The following is a 10,008-nucleotide window of genomic DNA, read 5'->3' as shown; positions in this document are numbered from 1 at the left end:
TCCATATAACTATGTAAATCCTCCTAGAAATTAAAAAAATCATCAGTTTAGAAACCTAATGAGTCAAAAGACCTAACATTTTTTCTGTGTTATTTTTATTAGATTTAAGTATTTTTGGTACAGGGTGGCCCCGCAGGGTTAGGGTCATGCGCATAGGTTAGTCTTTTGTCCCATTAGGTCTCTTGTCATTACTGTCTTTTCTTTTGTCTATTAGGTCTTTGCAGTACATTCATTATTACGGCGTTAAGTCTTTTATCGGTCTTTTGTCCCCACGCCGATTCAAGGACGATATAAAAATAAATCATTGAATTATTCTTTTATGTAAGGCAGTCCTTTTAGTATTTCTTTAAAGATGTTTTTGTTCTTATTTTACCCTATTTGTAAAGAAAAAGTTAACACCTAAAATATTTAAGTTTACACATATGAAATCGTGACTCAGTGATGGAAGGCGAAAAGAAAATTGATTTAAAAATAGTTTAACAGCGATGTCACTCTTAGAAATAAAAAAAGGAATATACCAAAGTGTTTTCATTCTTACTATTTACTATTTTAGTAGTAGAAACCTCTAGCGACACCTGAGCTGGATCTTTAAATCATTTTAGTGGTGAGGCAGATTGGGGCGAGCCGAATTTCAGCCAATCACAGCGCGGCATTTCTTAAATGGTGTGCTCTTATTGGTGGAAAGTTGGCTCACCCCGATCTGGCTCACCACTAAAATGATTTAAAGATCCAGCTCTGAAATATATTTTACGCCATTGCAGGCCTCTAGAGGTGATTTCTCTTATGTGGGTGGAGGCATCCTCCACCAAAATAGTGATAAACCTTTCCAGGGCCTATAGGTAGCTCCACTGTAAAGGAGAACTATATCAGTCTAGCGGTTAGCAAGATCCTAAACTAAAAACAAACACACACATATATATAGGGATAGACAGACATCCTGTTACTTTTATAGAAGTAAATTATTTTTTTTTAATGTTCGTTCTTTTGCTTTTTATGGATATCTATCTTTTTTATTAGACGCGAAGCTTTTCTACAATTAGAGTCGGTCAGTCCGTCCCTCACTGTCAGTTAGCTCTTTTCGTTAATTTAGACAGGTTAGAATTGTACTATCGATTTCAAACTTTGAATGATGATTCTTATACCAATTAGGTATTTGTTTTTACCTTTTTTGCCAACAAATTTTTGTATGTTATAATTATCCTATTCATCTGATTTTTGGAATACTGATTCCTTTTACCATAGGGTACAAAGTTTTAAGTAAAGCATCTCTATAAACAAATCCTAAAAATGTAAGTATGTCCTTAAACAGTATTCTGTATTTAAGAAGTTTATATACAATTTTACTCACATTTTTGTTTAGACTTATGAATTAATAGCCAGCTTATTCAGAACTGACACTCTACAAGTATTAATGTTCGTTTGTCCTACCGATTCGCTTTTATGGATGTTGTCATCCTTATTAAAGATAAAAAGGCAACAATGTTACAAGCATAACCTGACACAGAAACCATATGCAGCATATTAATTAACATTATGACCACAACTTTGTAAAAAATCTTTTCATGTTAGTTTTACAGTGTAAGCAGCAACGAATATTGACTAGGATTATTTTTAAGGCTTGTACAGCAAGTGCTAAAAGAAGTTATAGATTCAGATAAGGTTTGATTTAGATTCAAATTACCAAAACGAATAACATTAAGTACTGGTTACAAAAATGCGGCGATATATAGCTTGACGACAAGAAAATACTTCAATTTTGTGGGGTTTGGTTAATTTTCATGACCGACAGACCAGCGGACCAAGTAAATTAAAAATAGGATACTCATTTGGTATAAGAAAAAAGACTGAGGAAACCACATTTCGCTTTAAATATGTAAGACAGACATACGAACATACAGAGCAGCTTCGTTACTTTTCAGTGATCGAATATAATATATCAGGGATCTAAAGGGATAAGGCAATGGCCGATAAATTGATGTACATCCCCAATGATGATATTCAAAATTACCCCTTCTGTAGATTAAAATTAGTTGTTGAAATGTTTGAACACTTAACTAAACGCTATTTAAAACTTTGGGGACTAGTGTAATAAACAGTCCATTGTCCCCTCACTCTCTGAAATAACATATGCTGAACAATTATTGTATGTAAATCTTGGCAATATTCAAAGCAACACTGCATCGTGTCAGGGAGTAAGGGAGGGGACAATGGGCAATTAATTCAATTTAGGAGTTTTCAAAGAAAGGCCATGAAATCCAGATTAATCCAGAAAATTTGGAGTACATTGTAAAGGAATTGTTAATTAAATCTAAAAAACCATAAACTAAGAAAAAAGTTCGAAGAAAAAAAGCAATCATGTAAAAATTAGATTACCAGTATTACAGACTGACATAACCATTCTGTAATTAATTACTAGAAAAATCTCCCTGGAACTCTCCAGATGACAGGGAAAGGGAAAAGAGAGGTGGGGGCAAGGGGCAAGAATATGACCCGCACGCCTTCCTGCCCTTTTTATCCTGTTTATTTCCCTTGCCCCCACCTCCCTTCTCCATTTCCCTTTCTCGTCTGCTTTAAAAAAGAAGGTGGGGGAGAAGGGAAGGTGAAATAGAGTATGGGAGGGGGGCCGTGTATTTATATTTAAACTAATCTCTGTCTGCTATATTCAAAACTAACACAGCGAGTAGTTGCATTTCTTGCGCTAGTACCCAAACTCAGCCAGAAACTGCTAAATTCTTGCACATTCCCTTTAAGCCAGTACCCAAAGTCTGAGACTCCTAAAAATTGAATATTCGATCCATTGTCCCCTCCCTTACTCCCTGACATCGTGTAGCCGTGGAAGAGGAGTTGGGAAGGAAAAGAAATTTGTTATTTTGGGAGGATGAATAGATTATAGGAGGAGGAGATGTTTTGCATAAATGCATTACTTTTAATATATTCAAACATACACATACACAGAAATATCAGGGAGGGAGGGGATATTGGGCTGTTTATTACACTAGTTCCCAAATTTTTATTATTATGTTTTATTATTCGTTGACTAAGACTTAACAACTTTGGGGACTTTATTGAATTTTGTTGGTTGGTTCATAAAGTTGAGTGTCCAAACGTTTCAACCACTAATTGTAATCTATAGAAGGAGTAATTTTGTGTATCAACATAAGGGAAGTACATCAACTTATCGGCCATTGTCTTATCCCGCAGTAATATAGAATTACAGGGTGGTCTTCATAATAAAATATGATGATAAAAGTACAAAATGCATGAACTATAATTTATTACTTTATGTTTTGGCCAATTCTTAATTCTTTGATGTTATATGTTTATTTGGAAGTTAATAATGTTAAATTAATAACAAGGACTCTGTAACTGCAGTCGCCTTTAACTGCCAACAGTAACTACAGAACTCTGCAATTTAAAAAAGCAGCCGTCAAAAATCTACATTTTGCAGTACTATTCTGCAACAAAACTTGGCTTAATGTGGACTAACATCCAGAAATCTGAAGGTATAAGTCAATGACTGAAAAATTAATTACATCCCCAATGATTATACACAAATTATTTCTTCAATAGATTACAATTAGTGATTGGAACTTTTAGACACTTAACTCTTGAACCAACCAATCAAAATTCAATAAAAGAATACAAAGTTGTTGACCTAACGAATAATAAAATAAACGAATTATAAAACTTTGGGAACCAGACCTTGTCCCCACTCTCCCTTCCGAACATCACATAACTAATTGTTGAAAATTAACAGTCGGCTGCAACTATCCAACACTTTACTACCGTCTACAACCGCCGCTGAATCGCACTGAAAAAAACTGCCAGCCACAAAAAAAATAAGGAAACTTTTAAAAAAGTTTTTCAAACCAAATAATATATTAATTTATTTTTTTCAAACCCTGTAATAACATTCTTAAAATAATATTAATTCCTACAAAAAATCTTTAACGCAAACCAACAAAAAATCTCTGAACTTTATAATTGTAAATAACACATTCTAGTATGATAAACAGACGGACACAATTGGAGACAAACATCTTAACATGATATTGTAAAACCCTTAAGGTGTTTTAAATCTTGGCGCTTAGATTAATAATTTCTCCTAAGCTATAAAAGATATAACACACCTTATACACTCACACTCACACACACACACACACACACAAACAAACATTTATTACTTCCCCTTCCCCAATGGTCTGCCGTATTTAGCTTATTGGCCCTTCCTACGCCATGTGTGTGTGTGTGTGAGTAGCCCTACCATGCGCGTACCAAATGAAGCAAAGTGACGCGAACTTCGCGTCAGTCTACCACAGATTCGGTCAAGATATGCGTGAGACACCATGACCTTCGAAAAATATATCAAGATAAATAAAAATATATGTTACACAAAAGAACATAAACAAGTGAGAAAGTGATTTTAAAGAAAATTAAGTGTTCAAAAAAGCCTATAAAATATTAGCATTTTTTTTACAAAAAATATAAACAACAACAAAAAAGCATTTAATAAAATTCAGAAGCGTGAAATATTGTGGCGCCTTTTTGGTAGTTTAATGAAGCTAAAGGAAATAATTAGGATCAACACTGCAGGATAATAACACTCTTAACAAACCTTGATTGTATAAAAAGTTCATATAGAAAGATACTCTAAACGGATGGTCTGTTGGTATGTAATGTACTTAAGAAGTTGCTAGTTTTGTTTCATACCATTTCATACCATAGACTTGCATCATATAGAGACATTCAACATGTAATATAAAGTTCATAATTAGCGCATCAATAACACTATACTAATGTTACCTTTACAGAAAAATTATTATTATGAAGTTTTATTAATTTAACAAAAAATTATAGAGCAGCAACCTTATTAATCATCTTTTTTATTACAAAAAAATTTCGTTGCAATTTGGTATAAAATAGATAGAATACAGTTTTATCAGAAAAGTTTTACTATTAACAATTATTTGTGTATGTTTTTTTTTGTAAAAAAGTAAAGTTTTGGTTTCCCTCAAAACGCCTAGTCGAGCACAAAACCCCCTTATTTTGAAATAAATTGAAAGTATATACAATTTAAGGTCTGGTTAGGTTAGATTTATGGGATACAAAGAAGATCCGCAGGTATAGGCTATAGATGGTTGGGGTTATGCATTTAAAGATATTTCAAAACTAAGTGAGGGAAGGGGGGTGGAAAGGGCCAGATTCTGTGCTCGTTGGCCATTGTGAGGGAAAGCACCTGGTAAGTAAGTTTTTAATCATCTGTTATTGTTTTTAGAAAAATGACAAAATGGAAGATTTCTAGCATTTAATTTAAAATCCGTCTCTAGGTTACCATTTCATACATATTACACTCAATAATTCAAAATCAAAACTTTTTTACATAAAGGTTATTGTTATCCTATTGATTTGATAATTTATTCCTAGGACAATAAGGTACAATGCTATAATGAAGCATATCTAAAACCAAGTATCAATGCAGTAACCAATATCTTTTTAATAAAAAAAATTATTATTTAGTTTTGACTTATGAAAGGATATTCTGATTATTTAAATATTTTACAAGTGTTAATGTTCGTTTGTTTGTTCTTACCGTCTGATTTAAGCGCTTCGTTCTCATGGTTGTTGTCATCCTTTTTGGTTCACTATGATTCAATGTGACTGATTTATCAATTGAGCTATCGTTTTATTTTTCTCCTACAGTTATATAAACCAATTATTTTAAGTATAGGAGTTGTTGAGATATTACAGGAGATAAAAATGTCTCAATTTTATCTTTAAAGGATAGACATACATTATGTACAATGATACAAGGGTTTGGACGTTAACATTAATTTTTCAGTTTTATACTGCGTTAATCTTGTAAAGGTACACGAAATTTTAGTCTTTAAATGTATATGAAATACTAACTTTCTTTTTCTCACAATTTTCTTTTTATAAATAAAGTTATTGAAGACAGTTATGAATTAAATCAAAATTATACCAAATATTAATACTTAAAGTTTAAATTACTCAGTTATTGCTGATTTAAACTTATGGTGCCTCTCATATTATTTGGTGAAATTTGGCCATAAAAACTCTAGCAATATTAAAGATGATATAAAATATTTTCTTTACACCGCTTAATACATCAATGGAACATTGTACATTTTGTACAAATCTTACAATTCAAGTATTACAAATTAATGGTTATACGTCTTTTACAATGTTAGTTTGGCCAGCAAGCTGGCATCAGCTATTAAAACAACAGTCTTGGTCATTCTTCAACCATTGAGTAAGGTCTAGCAGAGCATACCAACTATATAACATATAATGTTGTATCTAATGAGAATTAAAACAACATGTAAATCTTAATTATTTGATATAACCTAAAATGCTCTAGAAATGCACAAACATTTTTACATTAATATCTATTATATTTTCTCTTAATATATTGGTTTTGAAAGTTTAACCTGTAAACATTTAAATTTTCGCCACTCCTGAATTTAATTGTCCAAGTCTTATTTCTTAATAAACAATGAGACAGAATTTTTTCTTAAGTTTTGACCACAGTTTCCTGGCCAAATATTATTGCAATTATTTACTTTGGACATCTCATAACATTTCGGATAAAAATTAAATATTAAATCAAAACATTTTACGCTAACTTTTTGTGAAAGATCATCGCGACTAGAACGATTCCTGTTCATTTTTTGTAGGTTTTTTAGGGAGCAATAGATTTTAAAAATCGTATATACAGTAAAACAATTTCTCAATCATAACAAAAAACTTATATATCTAGTGATATCTTAATTTATAACATCAAATCAACAATAATACTTAGTTCCAGAATATTTTCTATGGCTAAGTTTAAATTTGAAAAATAGTATCATCAGTTAGGCTTAAGATTCCTTTTAATTTGCAAGAACATTAAAACGGTGACCATTAAAAGGGGAATAAGCATATAAATATTTATGGAGTGGCTTCGCTATCAAAAATGATTATTCATATAACAATACTATTTCCTAATTTACCATATTATTTGCGAGCACAATTAAACAAATTTTTCATTCAAATATGTATAAGTTTCCTAACAATTGAAAATTTCACATGTGTAAGAAATTATGCAATTTAAGCATTAAAATTGTTTATTAGCATTCATTAGTATTGTTTTTTGAATGGCTATATCCTGTTATAGTTGGTTTATTGTAATCAGAGATAAATTGATTAGAAAAATTGGTTATTTATTACTTGAGGTCAGTATTGGTCGGGTCCTGGTTAGATCTACAGAATTAGGGCCTAGGCAGGGGTTAGTCATAAGGAAAAAATACCCCTCCTCCCAATATTTTTAGATAGTTTCAACAATTATGTTGACGGGTGGGGGTTAATGTTTCATGAGGCACTATGAAAAAAGCCCACTTATATGCTTGAACATAATACTTAGACAAAATATAAAAATAATCTAAATTTTGTTAAAATTATTGCCAATCTCACTATCCCTTACATACATAATAAATAAACAATCATCAAAAACCAGCAAAATTATTAACAAATCATGAACATGTGTCGAATTATCATGTTTAATTTTCACGATATCATTAGAATTTTTTAATGTTCCTCATTGATTTTATGATAGCTAGTGGACTGATTTTGTTTGTATAAATAAGTAAAGTACAGATTTAAAATTTTAATCGTTTTTGTTTTTTAAATCGCATTTACTGAGATTTTGTATACAACTTACTGAAAAATAGGGCTTGGTTGCTGATAAAATATTAGACGGATGGCTGCAGACCCAGAAAGCGCGGCTGCCTGTCCTCGTAAAAAATTGTAAAAAATAAAATCTTAGTACTATAAATTTAATTTAAAGTTTAAAATTCATTACTTTATGCCTTTACTTTACTTGATTTATTTTAAGTTCCTTATCAGTCCTGCTTAAATATTTTCATAATTGTGGAAAATAGTAAAAAACTTCTTAAGAAACCTTTAAGGTTAAAGATTAAGTTTAAGGTTTGATTAAAGTTAAAGAATACAAGTTAAGGGTTAATTCAAAGATCTAATTAAAAGACAATAGCAGTTTAATTGTTAATTACACTTAGACTTAAAACAATGCATTAGAATAAATTCAAGCATTTTTGTAATAAATAATGTTTTCCAGTCTAGATCCGAAACTGACTTAAATCCGCTTGATTAGAACCGGTCCTCTGACATACTAAAAAATTATGCCTCGTATAGTATTTCAGACAATTTTCTACAGATAATGAAATGAAGATAATATTATTAATACCAGTTTTGTTAGATATAGCTTGCATAGTACTATCCGCGGAAAACTGTCTTTAGGATGCGATAGATAACTATATACAAAACAGCTATATATACTTGTAAAAGACTGTAAAAATATTGGTTTTCGAACGACAGAATTGTGCGATCAATATAATACTTCAATCTGTTTTAAAACTTTTGTATTTCTCAGTCATTTTGAAGTTTTTAGTTTATGAAAGTTGTTATCCTTGTTAAACTTGTACTAAATGTACCTTTTAACTTCATAAGCCCAAAGGCAGGGTCATCCAATTTCTAAACTTAATAATATATACATTTAATTATGTATTGTACAGGGTGGGGCACATAAATCCGGACTTTTTTTAAACGGCCATAGCGCCAAGACTACTTGACCGATCAGGACGTTTGACCCCACTATAGAAAGCTTAGGTAATAACCTTTTTACCCATACAAATCTTTGAACGATGTAGGACGTGTACTCCGAGCTGGCCGCGCTTATATTCAACAAGGTAAATTCGGACTGCGCGCGTTGTTCATGAAACTTGCTGAAGGTACTGTTAGATACATAAGTTAGGTACTAGAAATGACTAGAGCTCCCAATCCCAACTAGCTTGGCCGTAGTACTCCGGCCAAGTGACACGTGGCAGATTGTGAGATGTCAAAAACGAAAAAATCTTGAAAATTTCACGGTTCTCGTCTTCGGAGGCCCATATGGAATCTTGAATCTCGTTTTAGACTATGGGTTGCGACGACAACCCTAGCTCAATCTTCATGCCAATTCCAAAAAGATATGAAACGTCGTTCTAGCTCAACTGTGGCCCAAATAAGAGCCGCCGTGTCAAAGGGTAGCTTGAAAGATGGTAATTTGGATCCTGCGATTACTCACGTCCCTAAGGAAATGTGGCCTCCCAGCAGCCCAGATCTTAATCTATTGGACTATTGAGCCCAGAGCTACTTTAAAGCACGATCCAATAGACGTGCTGATACTAAAAAGATATCCCTCATTGCCACTATGAAGGAGAATTTCGCCATCTTGTACAGGGACATGATGACCAGGGCCTGCGTACGGTTCAGGGGGCGGGTAGGGGCGGTAATTGAGGCTGGCGGCGATTTTATTGAATAATCTAACAGTCATATACCTATTTTACCTCTCAGTTTTTAAAATTCAATAAAATCTTTAAAATTGACGATTTTATATTCATTTGTTTCAAAATTAGAAAAAGTCCGGATTTATGTGCCCCACCCTGTATATGAATAGAATATGAAGTTACCTATAGAACCATAGTAAAGTAGCTTTTTCTGCATCACATAGATTATGTTTAGTTAAAAGAAACCAAACTACTAAGATTTTAATAAAGTAAACTTTTTCCTGTCAATAATTTAAAAAGAACATTTACAAGAAATTAACTGAAATGTTCATTAAACAGATTAGAATTAATATTATTTATAGAATATTTCATATGTAAACCAAACTATATCTAATCTATGTTTATCATCACAAAAAGTTGTAGCATTTAAACAGTTATGATTTAGTAGTATAGTTCAATTTATTTGGCTCGTTATTTCATTATGACTTTCATTTAGCATACGTTAGTATTCTATGATGTAATATAAATCATATAGTAGAGATGAATTGGTTATATCATCATCATACTTAGTACGTGGTTTTCTTTGATGTTTATTCACTCATCATCCTTACATTTAAAGTAGCTAATTTTTTTTCTTATGATAAAAGCTAATTGTTCGACACTGGTG

The 10,008-nt window shown here is 31.9% G+C and overlaps 1 protein-coding gene across 3 annotated transcripts in view; it reads left to right on the top strand.

Annotated features, from left to right (window-relative positions):
• The first annotated feature begins 5,273 nt into the window (after nt 1-5,273).
• LOC145321930 (uncharacterized) overlaps nt 5,274-10,008 on the top strand; it is an 83,967-nt gene continuing 79,232 nt past the window's right edge. For all 3 annotated transcript variants that reach the window (XM_080163605.1, XM_080163596.1, XM_080163615.1), the window contains exon 1: nt 5,274-5,327. The gene's annotated coding sequence lies outside the window, so the exon portion shown is untranslated. The remainder of the gene's footprint in view (nt 5,328-10,008) is intronic.

The sequence above is a fragment of the Acartia tonsa genome, chromosome 1 (assembly GCF_053477335.1).
Source record: "Acartia tonsa isolate MP-2025a chromosome 1, ASM5347733v1, whole genome shotgun sequence".
NCBI lineage: Eukaryota > Metazoa > Arthropoda > Copepoda > Calanoida > Acartiidae > Acartia > Acartia tonsa.
This window is presented reverse-complemented; position numbering and strand designations above follow the sequence as displayed.